Source organism: Sus scrofa, unplaced genomic scaffold (assembly GCF_000003025.6).
Source record: "Sus scrofa isolate TJ Tabasco breed Duroc unplaced genomic scaffold, Sscrofa11.1 Contig556, whole genome shotgun sequence".
NCBI classification, from domain to species: Eukaryota; Metazoa; Chordata; class Mammalia; order Artiodactyla; family Suidae; genus Sus; species Sus scrofa.
The window spans coordinates 142,672-158,636 of NW_018085246.1; the positions used below are offsets into that span (position 1 = coordinate 142,672).

The window sequence follows — 15,965 nt, forward strand, 5'->3', positions numbered from 1 at the left end:
GGGGAGGTGGGGGGGATGGTACTTGCCGTAAGATCCTGAGGGGTCAAAGCACAGGGTCCTTCACAGTGGGGGCTCTAGGGACCACCACTAGCCTACAGTTAATGGCTCTTAGAATTGCACTAAGTATTGGAGTAGTACTTCCACCCAAGGGGGTGGTACTTTTCAAGGGAGTGGGAATTGGGTATTTATTTTTTGTGAACTTTGTAAAGTCCATACGTTATTCAAAGGAAAATTGCCCCCACCCATGTCCTTTCCTGTTGCAACATAACATAAGTATTATGTTCAGTAGCCATGTCTCTCAACTCCTTTTGTCTGTGAGAAATTAGATTTTTGTTTAGTTTTTCAACTTTTACCATGTTTAGATTTTTACTGTAATCATTACTTTCAGAATGAAAAAATTAGGATAAAACAAAGTTTGAAAAAAGGAAAAAAAACGCAAAAAATATAATTAATTCAAAGCACTAATGTACTTGACTCTCAGTTTTAGCACCCACATTCCACCCTTTTCTAGCCTGCTCTTTTTGTTAGCTCTGACTATACTCCTCCTAATTTCCTGGCTACTCTGCATATTAAGAAGCTGGATTTGGGAGTAAGGAAGGGAAGCAGTGGGAGTTCAAGATTAGCAGATGCAAAATCTTATATAGGATGGCTAAACAAGGTCCTACTGTATAGTACAGGGAAATATATTCAATATCCAGTGATAAACCACAGTGGAAATGACTAGGTAAAAATATATGTGTTACTGAGTCACATTTCTGTACAGAAGAAATTAACACAAGATTGTAAATTTTTTTTGTCTTTTTTTTTTTTTTAATCTTTTCGGGCTTCTCCACAGCATATGGAGGTTCCTAGGCTAGGGGTCCATTCGGAGCCATAGCCGCCAGCCTACACCAGAGCCACAGCAATGCGGGATCCGAGCTGAGTCTGCCACCTACGCCACAGCTCACAGCAACGCCAGATCCTTAACCCACTGAGCAAGGCCAGGGATTGAACCTGCAGCCTCATGGTTCCTAGTCAGATTCATTAACCACTGCGCCAGGACGTGAACTCCAAGATTGTAAATTTAATTGAAATTTCAATGTGTTTTATCATAGAAAATTCACGAAAAAAAAAAAAAGGTAGTATCTGGCTTTGGATGCCAGGAAAGGCATGATAGGCTCCCCGACCCTTACAGAGGATTCAGAGAGTGGTCATTTTGCCCACTTGTATACTTACAGAGGGTATTTTAAGTCAATTTATAAGCCTGATTGAGTGTATCCTGCAATTAGGAAGTGAATTTACAGAAAAGGAGACTTATCAATAAACTATGCTTTAAGGATTTTGATGCTAGATCCTATTATCTCCCAACCATTCCTTTTTTTTTTTTTTTAATTTTTCCCCAAAAAACAAAGTCTACATTTATTTCCAAGTCAGACATTCAAGGATATGAGCTTAAAGGACATCAAACCTAGACTAAACTATTCTCTATATTAAAATAAAGCTAGAGGATCTGTGATCACTGATCAGAACTTCTCTGTCACACCATACATAAAAAATTAACTCAGGGGAGATCGAAGACCTAAATATGAGTTTAAAATGTAAATCTCTTGGGAAAAAATATAGACCTTAAGTTTGTGTGACTTTGACTTAAGCAATGGTTTTTTAGATATGACACTGAATGTAAAAGAAACCAAAAAAGAAAAGATAAATTTGACTTCATCACAAGTACATACATTTTTTTTTCCAACTATCACTATTAAGAAAATGAAAATATAACAAGAGTGCCCGTCGTGGAACAGTGGAAATGAATCCGACTAGGAACCATGAGGTTGCAGGTTCAATACCTAGCCTTGCTCAATGGGTTAAGGATCCTGCATTGCATGAGCTGTGATGTAGGTCACAGATGCTGCTCAGATCTGAGCCATCTGTATAGCTATGGCTGTGGTGTAGGCCAGCAGATGTAGGTTTGACTCGACCCCTAGCCTGGGAACCTCCATATGCTTCGGGTGCAGCCCTAAAAAAGGAAATAAAATAAAATAAAATTAAAAATAACTCAACCAATGAAATAGTAAAAGTATATTTGCAAGTCATATGCAAGCTGATAAAGAAAGTCTTACAACTCAACACCAAAAAGATGAAAAAAGTTTAATGGGTAAAGGATTTGAACAGATAGTTCACCAAAAACTGGCAAACAAATGGCCAATCAGCACATGAAAAGATGCTCAGCATCTTTAGTCATTATGGAGTCGCAAATGAATAGCTCAATGAAATGCCACTTCACACTCACTGGGAGGGCCGAAATTAAAAAGACAATAAGTATTATGAAGAATGTGGAGATTTTGGAACCCTCTTACTTTGCTGATAGGAATGTAAAACAGTGTAGTTATTTAGGAAAAGAATTTGGGGGTACTTAAATCACCATAAATTTACCTTATGGCTCTGCACATTTCCTCGCCTAATTATATAATCCAAAATAAATGAAAACATGCATCTGTGCAAAAAAAGTGGCACATGAATTTTCACAGCAACCTTGTTATTACAATAAAAAAAAAATGGAAACAACCCAAATGTCTATCACCTGATGAATGCATAAACGAAACATGTAGCATAGCATATCTGTACAATGGAATAGCATTTGACCATACCAAGGAATGAAGTCTTATTCATCTACATAATGGATAAACCCTGAAAATATTATGCTAAATGAAAGCCACATTTTGAATAAGTCCACTTACATGAATTTTTCAAAATAGGCAAGTCCATAGTCAGAAAGCTGATTAGGAATTGTCAGGGAATTGGAGAAAGGCAAATAGAAAGCAACTTCTAATGGTTATGGTGTTTCTTTATAGAATGATGAAATGTTCTGAAATTAGATAGTGGGGATAGTTGTAAAACATTATAAATATACTAAAAAGCACTGAATTATGCAATTTTTAAAAGGTAGTTTTTTCTGGTATGTGCATTGTAAGTCATTTTTTAGAAATCCCAATTCAGGGACACTCTACAAAGTACCTAAGTAGTAATCCCCAAAATTGTCAAGGGCATTAAAATTCAAAATCTGAGAAACTTTCTGAGTCTTGTCACAACCAAGAAGAGCCTTGAGATAAGAGTACTAAGGGTAACTTATTATCCTGAAAAAGATACTGGACATTATGGAGAAACTGAGGACATCAGAATAAAGTATAAACTACTGTCAATAATAATATACCAATATTGTAACAAATATACCATACCTTGATTTTAAGACCTGATACTAGGGGAATATGTGTATGAGGTATTAAGGGAACTCCTTCTACTACCTTCAAAATAATTATTTAAATACAAAAGTGTTCTGAACTAAAAATTAAGGGAACACAATTGATCATAAAAAAATAGGCAAAAATGTCCTAACATGGTCATCTATAAAGAAGAAGGCTGATAGATAAGGGTAGAAGGAAGACACTCCACTGAAAAAATCTCTGTAATTCCAATTAAATTTTTTTCTGTAATTTTAATTTATGAACTGTACAAAATAAAAAGCAAAGGGTGAAAAAAAAGTTGTTCAAGGAAACGTGTCTGGCAAAAGAAACAGTGAAAGGAAAAAAAGAGGAGTTTCTGTTGTGACGCAGTGGAAATGAATTCCACTAGGAACCATGAGGTTTCAGGTTTAATCCCAGGCCTCGCTCTGTGGGTTAAGGATCTGGCATTGCCGTGAGCTGTGGTGTAGTTTGCAGATGCAGCTCGGATCTGGCGTTGCTGTGGCTCTGGTATAGTTGGCAGCTGAAACTCTGATTAGATCCCTAGCCTGGGAACCTCCATATGCCAAGGGTGCAGCCCCAAAAAGCCAAAAAAAGAAAAGAGAAAGGAAAGAAAAAAGGATTTGTTTGTAATTATACTTAGATAATGAATTAATATCTATTCATCACATTAAGAATTTATAGAAATCAATAAGGAAAGGGAACCTCAAAAGAACGTACTGCAAGGATGCTCAGTCATTATGAAGTATTTTCCAGGTACTTTAACACCAGTCTAAGTAACAACCGTATAATTATTTCCACTCTCCAATCCTTTTATAGATTAGGAAACTGAGGCCCAGAGCAGTGAAGAAGCATACTCAAAGTCCCAGGTGGCTCACAGGCAGTTGAACCCAGGTTCAAGTCCAGCACTCTCTTCCCCGTGCCCTAGTTCTTAACCACTAACATATGCCGTTATGACTGTCCAGTATGGGTAATGACTCTCTCTGTTACAGCTAAAATACCACAAAGCATGTGTACAAATCCATATATATGAACCTCAAGCATAAAGCTGGGTAAAGAGGCAAAACAATGTAAAAGTCCCCAAATTGCCCCTATAAGCTCCTTACTTAAGGCACTGGGTGGCAGTCTTTCACTACATGCACAATTGTTTTAAGAGAAGACTGAACAGGAGAGCAAAATCGTTGCTGCAGATTCCCTCCCCCACCCTGAGGAAAGGCAGGAGGGAGATTCTTCTGTTAACCTTCTTGGAAAATCCCAGGACCAACTCTAGAAGAGGCTGAGCAGGGGAAGAATGTACCTACTCCTCTTGAGAGGGTTGAAAAGGATGCAAGCAACAACAACAAAAAAAGACATCCTTCTACCCACAATTTTTGCACACATTATCACTATGTCTCCAGGCTTCAGGGCAAGAATACTCTTAGACTGTCATATAACTATAACAAATCCCACCTACAGCCTGTGCATTTTTTAAATGGTGGGAGGGAATGAAAAGAAAGACTATCTTGTGAGACATGAGAATTACATGAAATTCAAATTTCAGTTTCTGGAAATAAAGTGTACTTAGAATACAGCTGAAGAAAAAAACCTGATCTTTCCCAGAGAAGGAAAAAAATCTGGGTCCCTAACTCCTGTTTGTTTTTCCTTTAGCCTCACATAGCACACTTGCAAACAATACTTCACTTCTGACACTTCTGTTACTAAATGTGTGTGGGGTTTTCCCTACAACAAGCAATTATCCATGACACCAGCTGGGTGTCCTACGATTTTAACTCAATTCTAATGCCATCTACCTGGATATAGTGTTAGATCCCACAGGTCCAGGGCTCAGTCCTCAAGACAGATGCCACCCACATCAGATGCCAAATACAAATAGTATGTTCCCAGGTTACCATATTTGAGAGAAAGAAGAATGTTGCCTGCCAAATCAATAAACAAAGGGGGTTGCCCATCAAGACCTCGGCCACTGCAGCGCCTAGATTGGGCACCCTGAGGGGATTCAGGATGGGGGAAAAACAGGATGCTAGCCCTAAATAGTTAAGGTGCATAACAAAGGAATGATTTCAATGAGCCCAGACGCTTCCACCTTTCCATACACAGAAAAGCACTAAATTTGCTGAGAGTTTTTTTTTCTTTAATTAAAAGTAATCTTTCGATGTTCACATTACCTGCTTGTTTAAACTCCTGTATATCCTGGCTCCTCACATCTGTGGAACAGAGAGGCTGTATGCAGGGCTCAGAAAATCTTCCAAATAAAACATACCTTCTTTTAGGTTGTGCATTCAGGTGACAAAATGAAGGTTCCTATGACCTCCTACTTTTGAGTTCGATTAATTTGCTAGAGCAACTCACAGAACTCAGGGAAATATTTACTTCTATCAGTGTACTAAAGGATATGATGCAGGATGCAGATGGATAACCTGATGAAGAGATACTTAGGGTGAGGTCTGGGAGGGTCCAAAGCACAGGAGGTTTTATCCCGTTAACCTGGGGGATATTCCCCTCCCCAGTACCTGGATATATTCACCAACCTAGAAGCTCTCCAAATACTATACTTTCAGAATTTTTATTGTGGCTTCCTCTCATGGGCAAAATCAACTATTAACTCCATTTCTGGCCCCTCTCTCCTCTCTAGAGAAGTGAGGGGCAGGTCTGAAAAATTCCAAGCTTCTGATAGCGACGGAGTAGGATAGTTACACAGGTAGTTGTAGAAGTCCCAGTAAGGGACCATGGATAGAGAGGGAAACCTAGGGAACTTTGAGAGATCACTACAAGTTAATAATTGCTCAAGAAAGCCGTCAGAACCTGGCAGGATTGCTTGACTAATGGAGGCATGAGATATGCCTCAGGTCATTGGGTGGGGGATGAGGTGACGCCTGCATTCAGGTTCAGACCAAGGGCAGGAGTTTAAGGACTACACCTCTGCTGACGAAAATAAGCAACGTGACAGTCCTAGTTTGACCTTATAGGGTCAAATACTCTCTTACAGGATACCAAGAAAGAGTTACTACTCAAAGAAAGAGAAGAGGCAGTCTTTTTCCCACCTCCATACCCCTTGGGTTATAAAACTGAAGCCCAACCTAATCCTCAGGGTAGAGCCTCCGTGCCTGCCTGCTTGCTTCTCTCACATGTGTCCTATCTTAATAAAACTATTTCTTGCCTATCATTTTATCTCTCATTTGGTTCTTTCTATACCAAGGCACAAAGAACCTGAACCTAAGTCCAGACACTGGGCGAGTGAAATACCATGGGTACAAGTCCCAAATGCTGTCAGTTTCACTTCTAAGCATGGCTTGATCTTTCTGACCAATCCCACCCAGGACCCCACCCAGAATTGCCTCCTTAGAACAAAAGACACCCCTATTTCTCTTACCATTTAGGAACTTACAAGGGGTTTAGAAACCCTTTTCAAGGATGAGGTCAAAGACCAAATAAATATTAGATCAAGAAATACTCCTAGTGTTCTAATTGCTTAGGGAATTAAAAATGTTTTTCAGAGCCCTATACCAAGAACTGGGGGTAGAAACTATATTTACTTATATATATTTTATATATGTATATATATTATATATGTATGTGTATATATAATATATGTGTGTTTTATATATATACACACACATATACATATTTATTTTCTATCATCTCACAATAGCCTTGCACATTGCTCATATACTATCTATGACTACAATGGCACAGTTGATTAGTTACATATGATGGGGTTATGGGAATACTACCCCATCATATACCACCTTGACATATTGAATATTTTTATCTGAAAGAGTTTGAGAAAAACATAAGCAGCAGCAAATTCACTTTGATCTTCTCCCAACCCTCCTCTTTTGAAATAAGTCACAAAAGACTCATATGAGATGTGCCCTTGTAACCAAGCAGGAACCTGTGAGGCTCTGGGGCACAAAAACCTTTGTGTCCCCCATTTCTTATTAGGGAATAAGCTTTAGCCTCTATGACTTTCCTGAATTCTGTAGGATAGGTTCAAACAATAAGGAAGAAAGGGGATGCAGAGAAAAGGGAAGGACAGTCAAGAAACAAGAGTGCAACCTTGGGGCAGGGTCCTGTTTCCTCTTCAAGAAATATACATAACAATATCTTTGATTACTTCTACAGAACTAAACTCCCCAACAAAAGAAAGCAGGAAAGGATCTTTACCATAACAAATCTTGGGGCCACTAAACATCAACTTTGAAGAAGAATAAAAGCCTGCATCTACCCTGATCCTCTACTCTGGAACTAGAAAACTCCTTCCTATTCTCTTTCAAAAGAAGGGCACATTTTTTTGTTTGTTTTGTTTTTGTTTTTGGCTTTTTTAGAGCTACACCTACTGCAGCACTATATATGGAGGTTCCCAGGCTAAGGGTCCAAGCAGAGCTATAGCTGCCAGCCTACACCACAGCCATAGCAGCAACAGGTCTGAGCCATGTCTGTGACCTCCACCACAGCTCAGGGCAATGCTGGATCCTTAACCCACTGAGAGAGACCAGGGATCAAACCCGCATCCTCATGGATCGTTGTTGTCAGGTTCATTAACCGCTAAGTTATGACTGGAACTCCAAGAAGGGCACAATCTTTAGGGCATCAGCCTGCTGTGGTCTCCTTTGCCTCCTATTTTTTTTCTCCTTCACCCAATACTCTGTCTCTGTATTTCTATCTAGCACCAGTGGACAGAGGCCAAGGCTGGGGAAGGACTCACCTTACGTCCAAAGACAAATGCCAAGTTTTCAAAAACAGATGCCAAGAAGAATCAGAACAGAAGGTTTTGATAAATTTTCCCCAGTTTGCTATACTAATCTCATCCTCTCTCACCTATTTCTACACAAGTTCCCATTCCTCATCAAACCTAACCACAACAACTAAAAAAAAAAACCTTTTCTACAGGCCTTAATTTTCTTGGAAATGAAGGCTCCTTTGTCACATAAAACTCACATTAAATAAACTGACATGCCTTGTCAGTTTATTTTCCAAACCCAGTCAGGGGGAGGGTTAAAGAAAGCTTTTTCCTTCCCTACACAGAAGAAACCATTTGGTCCAGAAAGACAAAAATATTTACTATTTGGCTGTGATGGTAATTTTATGTATCAAATTGACTAGGCCATAGTACTCAGATATTTGGTCAAACACCGCCAGCATGTTTCTGTGAAGATATTCTTTAGATGGGATTAACATCTAAATCAGTAAAGCAGATTAGCGTCATTCAATCAGTTGAAGGTCTTAAGCAAAAAAAGACTGAGGTCCTATAAGAAAAAGATGGAATTTTGCTGGACTGCCTTCAGACTCAAGCTATATTATCAACCCCTTCCCTGGATCTCCAACTTGCCAGCTTTCCATGCAAATTTTGGATTTCCCAGCCTCTATAATCTCAAGAGTTGACTTCTTAAAATAAATCTTTGACTCTCTAATGAATTGCCTCTTTATAAAAACTTTGCTTATCTCTACTCTAATTGCTTGACTTACATCACAAAAGTTGTCAGGGCTTCCTAGTTAGAATAGTGTGATTAATACACTTCTTTTCACTGTGTATATGTTTATAAATGAAGGCATCATGCTATACCATCTTAATCTTATAAAGTGATGCATGACAATTATTTCCCAATAAAAGTGAAAAAAATCTTTCTCACCGTATTTACCCCTACGTACTGTACTAGGAATGCTGATTGTATAATGTAAAGCTTAAAAAAAATATTTTTAAAGAATGCAAACCATATAGACCAATGGAATAGAGAGCTCAGTAATAAACATTTGCATACAGGTCAAATTATTTCAGCAAGGGTGCAAAGACCACTCATTGGGGAAAAGGGCAGTCTTTTTAACACAGTGCTGGGAAAATTGGAAATCCACATGCAAGAAGAACAAAATGAAGCTTGTCACTTACCTTACATAATACACAAAAATTAACTCACAATGGAACAAAGACCTAAACATCAAAGATAAAACTAAACATCCCTTAGAAAATATTGGGAAATGCTTCATAATATTAGGTTTAGTGATTTTTTTGTCTTGTCTTTTCAGGGCTGCACCCTAGGCATATGCAACTTCCCAGGCTAGGGGTCTAATTGGAGCTGGAGCCGCTGGCCTATACCACAGCCACAGCCACAGCTGATCCCAGCTGTGTCTGTGACCTACACCACAGCTCATGGCAACGCTGGATCCTTAACCCACTGAGCAAGGCCAGGGATTGAACCTGCAACCTCATGGTTCCTAGTCATTCGTTTCCTCTGTGCCACGGCAAGAACTTGCTAAAGCTAAAGCAAAATGTCCGGTTCATTGAATAAGTATGGACTGCTGTATTTGTGTATACTGCAGTACAATTTTAAAATACTGTTAATAATAATTTCATATCTTCAGAATTTGAATAGGTACCAAAATAAGAGTATTTTTTTCTTATGGGAAAAGAAGATCCTTTCAAAATCACTTGAAGCTTGGGCAAAAATTCTATAGCTATGTTCTTAGTATCCCTCTATAGAGTCTTCATGAATCGGATGATACAATGGAAGCTTCAATTCACCCTCTTAGAGAAGACATTCTAGCTCTCATGATCTCATCAATCAGGATAATGTTGGTGGAAATCACAGTACAGGAGTGGAGAAGCTGTTTCTTTACACAGTAACTACCCCATATACCTACTTCTGCTGCTACCATTGACTCACCTGTGTTCAAGTTCACACCCACAAGTTGACCTGACTCTGAATGTTCTGCTTGAAATTTAACCACTGTTTCCTGAAGGTCAGAACCAGAGTTCTGAGCATTATTCTTGGAAATAATGAGCAATACATCAGCAAATGCTTGAACTCCAATTTGGAGCCCTACCCTTTCCACCGGGTTTGTATTCAATCAGGGCTTCTGCCATTGCCATTTCTGCCACACCAGCACCAGCATCAGTCATCACTAGCATTTTTAACAGCCCTCAAATGGAAAGTCCTTTCTTATAATAGAATGTCAACAACAAAATACTAAAGGAATGATGCAGATATAAAACATTGTTTTGGACTATGGTATTAAATAATGTTGTGGCAAACAAAAAGTATCACTTTTATAGTCTTGATGACATTTCAGACAGACCTGTGTAGAGTGCATTCTATAAAATAACCGGCTTCAAAAATTATAACCACATGAAAGGCAAAGAAAGCTAACAAACAATTCCAGATTAAAGATGATCTTAAAAATGCACGGCAGGATCTATATTCCTGAACTATATATTTAACGGAAAAAAAAATGCTATAAAGAATACTGTATAGGAGTTCCAGTCATGGCACAGTGGAAACAAATCCAACTAGAAACCATGAGATTTCAGATTTGATCCCTGTCCTCAACTCAGTGGGTTAAGGATCCAGTGTTGCTGTGACCTGTGGTGTAGGTCACAGACTCAGCTCTGATCCTGTGTTGTTGTGGCTCCGATTAGACCTCTAGCCTGGGAATCTCCATAAGCCATGGGTGCAGCCCTAAAAAGCGAGAGGAAAAAAAAAGATATAGTTGAAAAAATAGGAATATAGACTGTAGATTAGATTAAATGTTAAATTTCCTGAATTAATAAGTATAGTGTGGAGAATTCCCGTCGTGGCGCAGTGGTTAACAAATCCGACTGGGAACCATGAGGTTTTGGGTTCGATCCCTGGCCTCGCTCAGTGGGTTAAGGATCTGGTGTTGCTGTGAGCTGTCGTGTAGCTCACTGATGTGGCTCGGATCCCACATTGCTGTGGCTCTGGCATAGGTCAGTGGCTACAGTTCCAATTCGACCCCTGGCCTGGGAACCTCCATATGCCATGGGAGCGGCCCTAGAAAAGGCAAAAAGACAAAAAACCAAAAACAAAAAAATAAGTTTACTGTAGTTATCTAAATGAATATCCCTCTTCTTAGATAGTACATGTGGCATGGTATTTGCAACTTTCAAATTGGTCAGAACAAATAAAGATGCTTATATATAGTGGAAAAGAGGGACATGACAAACCAAATGTAGCTAATATTTAAAATTAGTGAATCTGGGGGTTCCCGTCATGGCGCAGTGCTTAACGAATCCTACTAGGAACCATGAGATTGCGGGTTCAATCCCTGCCCTTGCTCAGTGGGTTAATGATCCGGCGTTAACAGCTCCGATTGGACCCCTAGCCTGGGAACCTCCATATGCTGCGGGAGCGGCCCAAGAAATGGCAAAAAGACAAAAAAAAAAAAAAAAAAAAAAAAAAAGTGAATCTGGTAGAGGGTAAATTAGACGGTATTTTTTTCATTTTTTTTTTTGTGCCACAGATGCACCATATGGAAGTTCCAGGCCCCAGGCTAGAGGTCTAGTCAGAGCTGCAACTGCTGGCCAATGCCACAGCCAAAGCAACATGGGATCCAAGCTGAGTCTGCCACCTACCAACACAGCTCACAGCAACACTGGATGCTTAACCCACTTAGCAAGGGCAGGGATCAAACTCAAGTCCTCATGGGTACTAGCTGAATTCATTACTGCTGAGCCACAACAGGAAATCCTAGAGCTCTTTTCAATATTCTTTTTTTTCTTTTTTTTTTTTTTTTTTTTTTTTTTTTTTGTCTTTTTAGGGCCACACCTGTGGCATATGGAAGTTCCCAGGCTAGGGGGTCAAATCAGAGCTGTGGTCACTGGCCTACACCACAGCCACACCAGATTCTAGCCATATCTGTGACCTACACCACTGCTCACAGCAAGGCCGGATCCTTAACCCACTGAGTGAGGCTAGGGATCGTACCTGCCACCTCATGGTTCCTAGTCAGATTCGTTTCCTCTGTGCCATGATGGGAACTCCCTCTTTTCAATATTCTTATAATTTCTATAATTTTAAGGTTTTTTTTTCCAAAATAAAAGTTAAATGAAAACAGTATGGTTACAGTATATCCATTTATTTAGTACATGTGTTGCCAAAACAAGTACTACACCCATCTGTTTAAAAAATTTAAATTACAGAATATGTATTGTTATACATGTATAAAAGTATTTTTATTGTGTAAAAAGATTTTTTACTGAGAAAAAGATGGGTTCTGAAACAAGTATAGATATTTACATTTATGCTTTTGGTACTAATAGAACATGTCTACCTAATTCTCTGAATAGCTATTTTATATTCCAATGTAGGGATATTCCAATAATTCATCCTGTTCCCAATGTTTACTATATTTATGAATATTTAAGTGGTTCCTTATTATGTTTACTTTTATTTTGTTTTGTTTTTGTCTGTGCCTGCGGCATGTGGAAATTCCCAGGTCAGGGACTGAACCCATGCCACAGAAGCGACCCAAACCACAGAGGTGACAACTGCCAGATCCTTAATCTGCAGAGCTACATGGGAAACCATTATTTTTTTTATCTGACTATCTAACTGTGTTCACCTAGTTTAAAAAAAAATAATGCATGAAATGATATACAATGAAAAGTCTGCCTGCAACCCATGATGACAATATATTTACCTGGTAACTCAGTTTACAACCATTATCCTGGAATAATTATGAATACCCCTTCTTTCTCTTAGAAGTGTCTTAGTTTAGATGATACACTCCATCTCAATCCCAATCCTTGTTTTTTTAATCAGACTGCCACCCCCAAAATTACACAGGCATTTATGTTATCTGCGTACAGTCCTGGAGGAATTTTATGCATATATGTTTCCATAAATTTTATTTTGTAAATATTTTTAAACAAATGGGTAGATCCATGTTATTATTTAACTTTTATTAGAAACACTCTTAAACATGCAGAATTTGCAAGGATATTAAAAAAGAATTTTCATTTGATTATCCACATCCACTAATTTAACATATTTTGCCACATTTGATTTATTATGTTACAGAGGCACCAACCATCACTTTCATGTAGATTACAGTTTCTAGCAGCCTTCCTCTTCCAACCCTCCTTCTAAATGATTCGCAAATATTAGTACACAAAAGGAAGATTCCAAGAGGACAATATTGAAAACTTCATAGAGTACATTTTCAGAAATGGTAGCAAAGGAAAGGGGGTGTGGAGACAGTGGAGTGTGGAGGGTGGTGCAAAACAGGAGATAGCAATCCTAATTTCAAGAATAAGAATTAAAAAAATCTATAGAGATACTTTTTCTGTGATTTATTATAAAACACTAGAAACCTCCTCCTAGAAGCCATTAAATAACTAACACGTGTACCAGACACGTGGCACCATAGGCAAAAAGAAGAAAAAAAAAAAAAAAGAGGCAGAAATTTTAGCTTTTCCTGCCTCAATCCTGAATAACCTCAGTATAAACTTGCATACACAATTCTATTTAAGCCAACCAAGAGAATAATCATATGGATTTTGCCCTTATTGCATTCAGTCTAAAAGATAGAAGTAACTAATGGAATTTCTATTTTAGTCAGCAAATCATCTCAGTAAAATCAGAAGCCTCAATTTCTCAATCTGCACCAGAATCCCCTGCTTTAACAATTATCATTTGTCAGTTTTCACATTACCATGTGTAAATGTCTGTTCAAATTTTACATTTCAGTGTTAGGTCTAAGGATACACATACTTGGATGTTCATGGTAGCAGTGTTGGTAAAAATTGTAGACTACATATAATCTAAACTAATGCCAGGTATACAGAAGGGGCACATCCACTGTGGGATATAGATATGATAGTACCATTCATACACATATATTTATCATTACTATATATGTGTGTATGTATACACATATATATATTTAGTTGTATTAGATATAGATGGAGTAGTGATATAGAAGAATGATGATAGAATACTATCTGGAGATGAAAATGAACAATGTAGCTATGTATAAATGGATAAATACTGGAAACATTAAGTGAAAAAAAAGTACACAAATAAAAGCAGGCAAAATTTTAACTGTATTCCTATAGCTTAAATATAAAAATCACAAGGAATAAAGGTGTAAAGAGCAGCATGGAGGATTCATCTCTTTGGAAGAAAAGACAAGATTGGAAGGGGATACTCAGTAGTTTTGGAAGAGACATGGATCTGCAATTTCTTCATTTGGGTGTAAGCCTGAATAAGGCACTTAGCCTTTTTGTATGGTGTTTTTTTATCATCTGTAAAATGGAACATTCCATGGAAAGTGAGAAAAACAGTGGCCAAAACAGAATGAGTACTCAATAGGTGCTGGCTGATACAGAAACCAAGCAGGGCCCTGTAGGGCTCCTGGGCACAAAAGCCTGTCTGTGTCCCCCATTTCTTTCTTAGGAAATGTGTCTCATTCAGCCTTAGTGACCTTACTAGGAAGAGGTTCAGACAGTTGCTGATCAGGAAAGGGGATGTAAAGAAGGAAGGGAGGAAAAGTCAAGAAAAAATAGTACAGAGAATTCCCCTTGTCGCACAGTGGAAAGGAATTCAACTAGTATTTATTAGGATGTGGGTTTTATCCTTGGCCTTTCTCAGTGGGCCAGGGATCCAGTGTTGCCATGAGCTGTGGTGTAGGCTGCAGACACTGCTCCAATCCTGTGTTGCTGTGGCTGTGGTGTAGGCTGTCAGCTGTAGTTCCGATTTTACACCTAGCCTGGGAACTTCCATATGCTGTAGGTGTGGCCCTAAAAAGCAAAAACTAAAACAAACAAAAAAAATCAACCAATAACAACAACAACAAAAAACAGCAAACAAACAGTAGTACAGCATTTGGAGCAGTATCCTGGTTTCCTTTCAAGGAATACACATAATAATATAGGCATCTTATACACCTAAGAAAAAACATTATATTCCTTATGATTCTTTTAGAAATAAATACTTTAAAATAAAACTGAACAGTTTAGAGTCCTTCCTTGTCCATCTCCCTGACTTAACAGCACCCTAAACACACATCACCTGTAAGCTGAAAATTAGGCACCTTGAGCACAATTTCCTGTGGGTTAAATATTATTAGCACATAATGTTTTTCAGGAACTTTCTTGGTTTGCTCTAATCTCTGATCAACATGCCCTTCTTGCAAGTACTGTTAGTTTAGGCAATAACCCAGAAAACCACCATTGTGATCATGCCTAGATCTCTTGACTCCAGTTTGTCAACTAAAATCCCCCTCCCCAAGAAAGAAGAATGCATGTTTATCCCAATACTGATTCCTACCTGAAAACTTATCTTTCTCCGTTTTAATATAAAACTCCTCAAAATTCTTTCCATTGGGGGGGCACAGTCTTTAAGGCATTACCCTGCTATAAGCCCTCTTTACCTGACAAAGCAATAAATCTTTTTCTCCTCTACCCAAAACTCTCTGAGTTTCAATTCAGCACCTGCAGACAGAGGGCAAATTTCAGCAACAAATTTTGGAGGCTCATCTAGGATCTGCCTGTGGGCAGATGGCCCCAAAGCCCTCTCAGTTTGATTGGATGCTCTGAGGCTGCTCTCCAAGCCAGTCTCCCTTTGGGTGAGTGGAGGGGTTGGAGGACACAGTTGCTTTTACCTGAATAATCAGTTGGGCACTCCTTAGACTAGTAGAAAGAAGAGTCTTCTTGACTGCAAATAGAGATGACTCCCAGCTTACTCTGCCACAGTGTTTTCTGGGAGAGTCCTCCAGGGCTTGAGTTTTTCAAGCTTAGAAAAGCATGCACCTGCTTCCTAACTGATTACTGAGTAAGCCTCAGGGCAAACTCTGTTCACCTGCTTGATGTCAGTTTTCTCAAGCCTGGCTGCTTCAGAATCCTTCACAAATCTGGGAAAGACCCATTCATGAATTAAGGTGATCCTGTCAGAAGAGCCTTGAACAGTTGGGATAGCATAGCCTATTTAGATCTATGCCACTCCCAAAGCTGTGAGT

At 38.7% G+C, this 15,965-nt stretch overlaps 1 protein-coding gene across 1 annotated transcript in view; it reads right to left on the bottom strand.

Annotated features, from left to right (window-relative positions):
* Window positions 1–15,696, bottom strand: part of SNRPN (small nuclear ribonucleoprotein polypeptide N) — a 69,588-nt gene extending 53,892 nt beyond the window's left edge. Inside the window, exon 1 of the mRNA XM_021082178.1 lies at window positions 15,612–15,696. The gene's annotated coding sequence lies outside the window, so the exon portion shown is untranslated. The remainder of the gene's footprint in view (window positions 1–15,611) is intronic.
* Window positions 15,697–15,965: the final 269 nt, after the last annotated feature.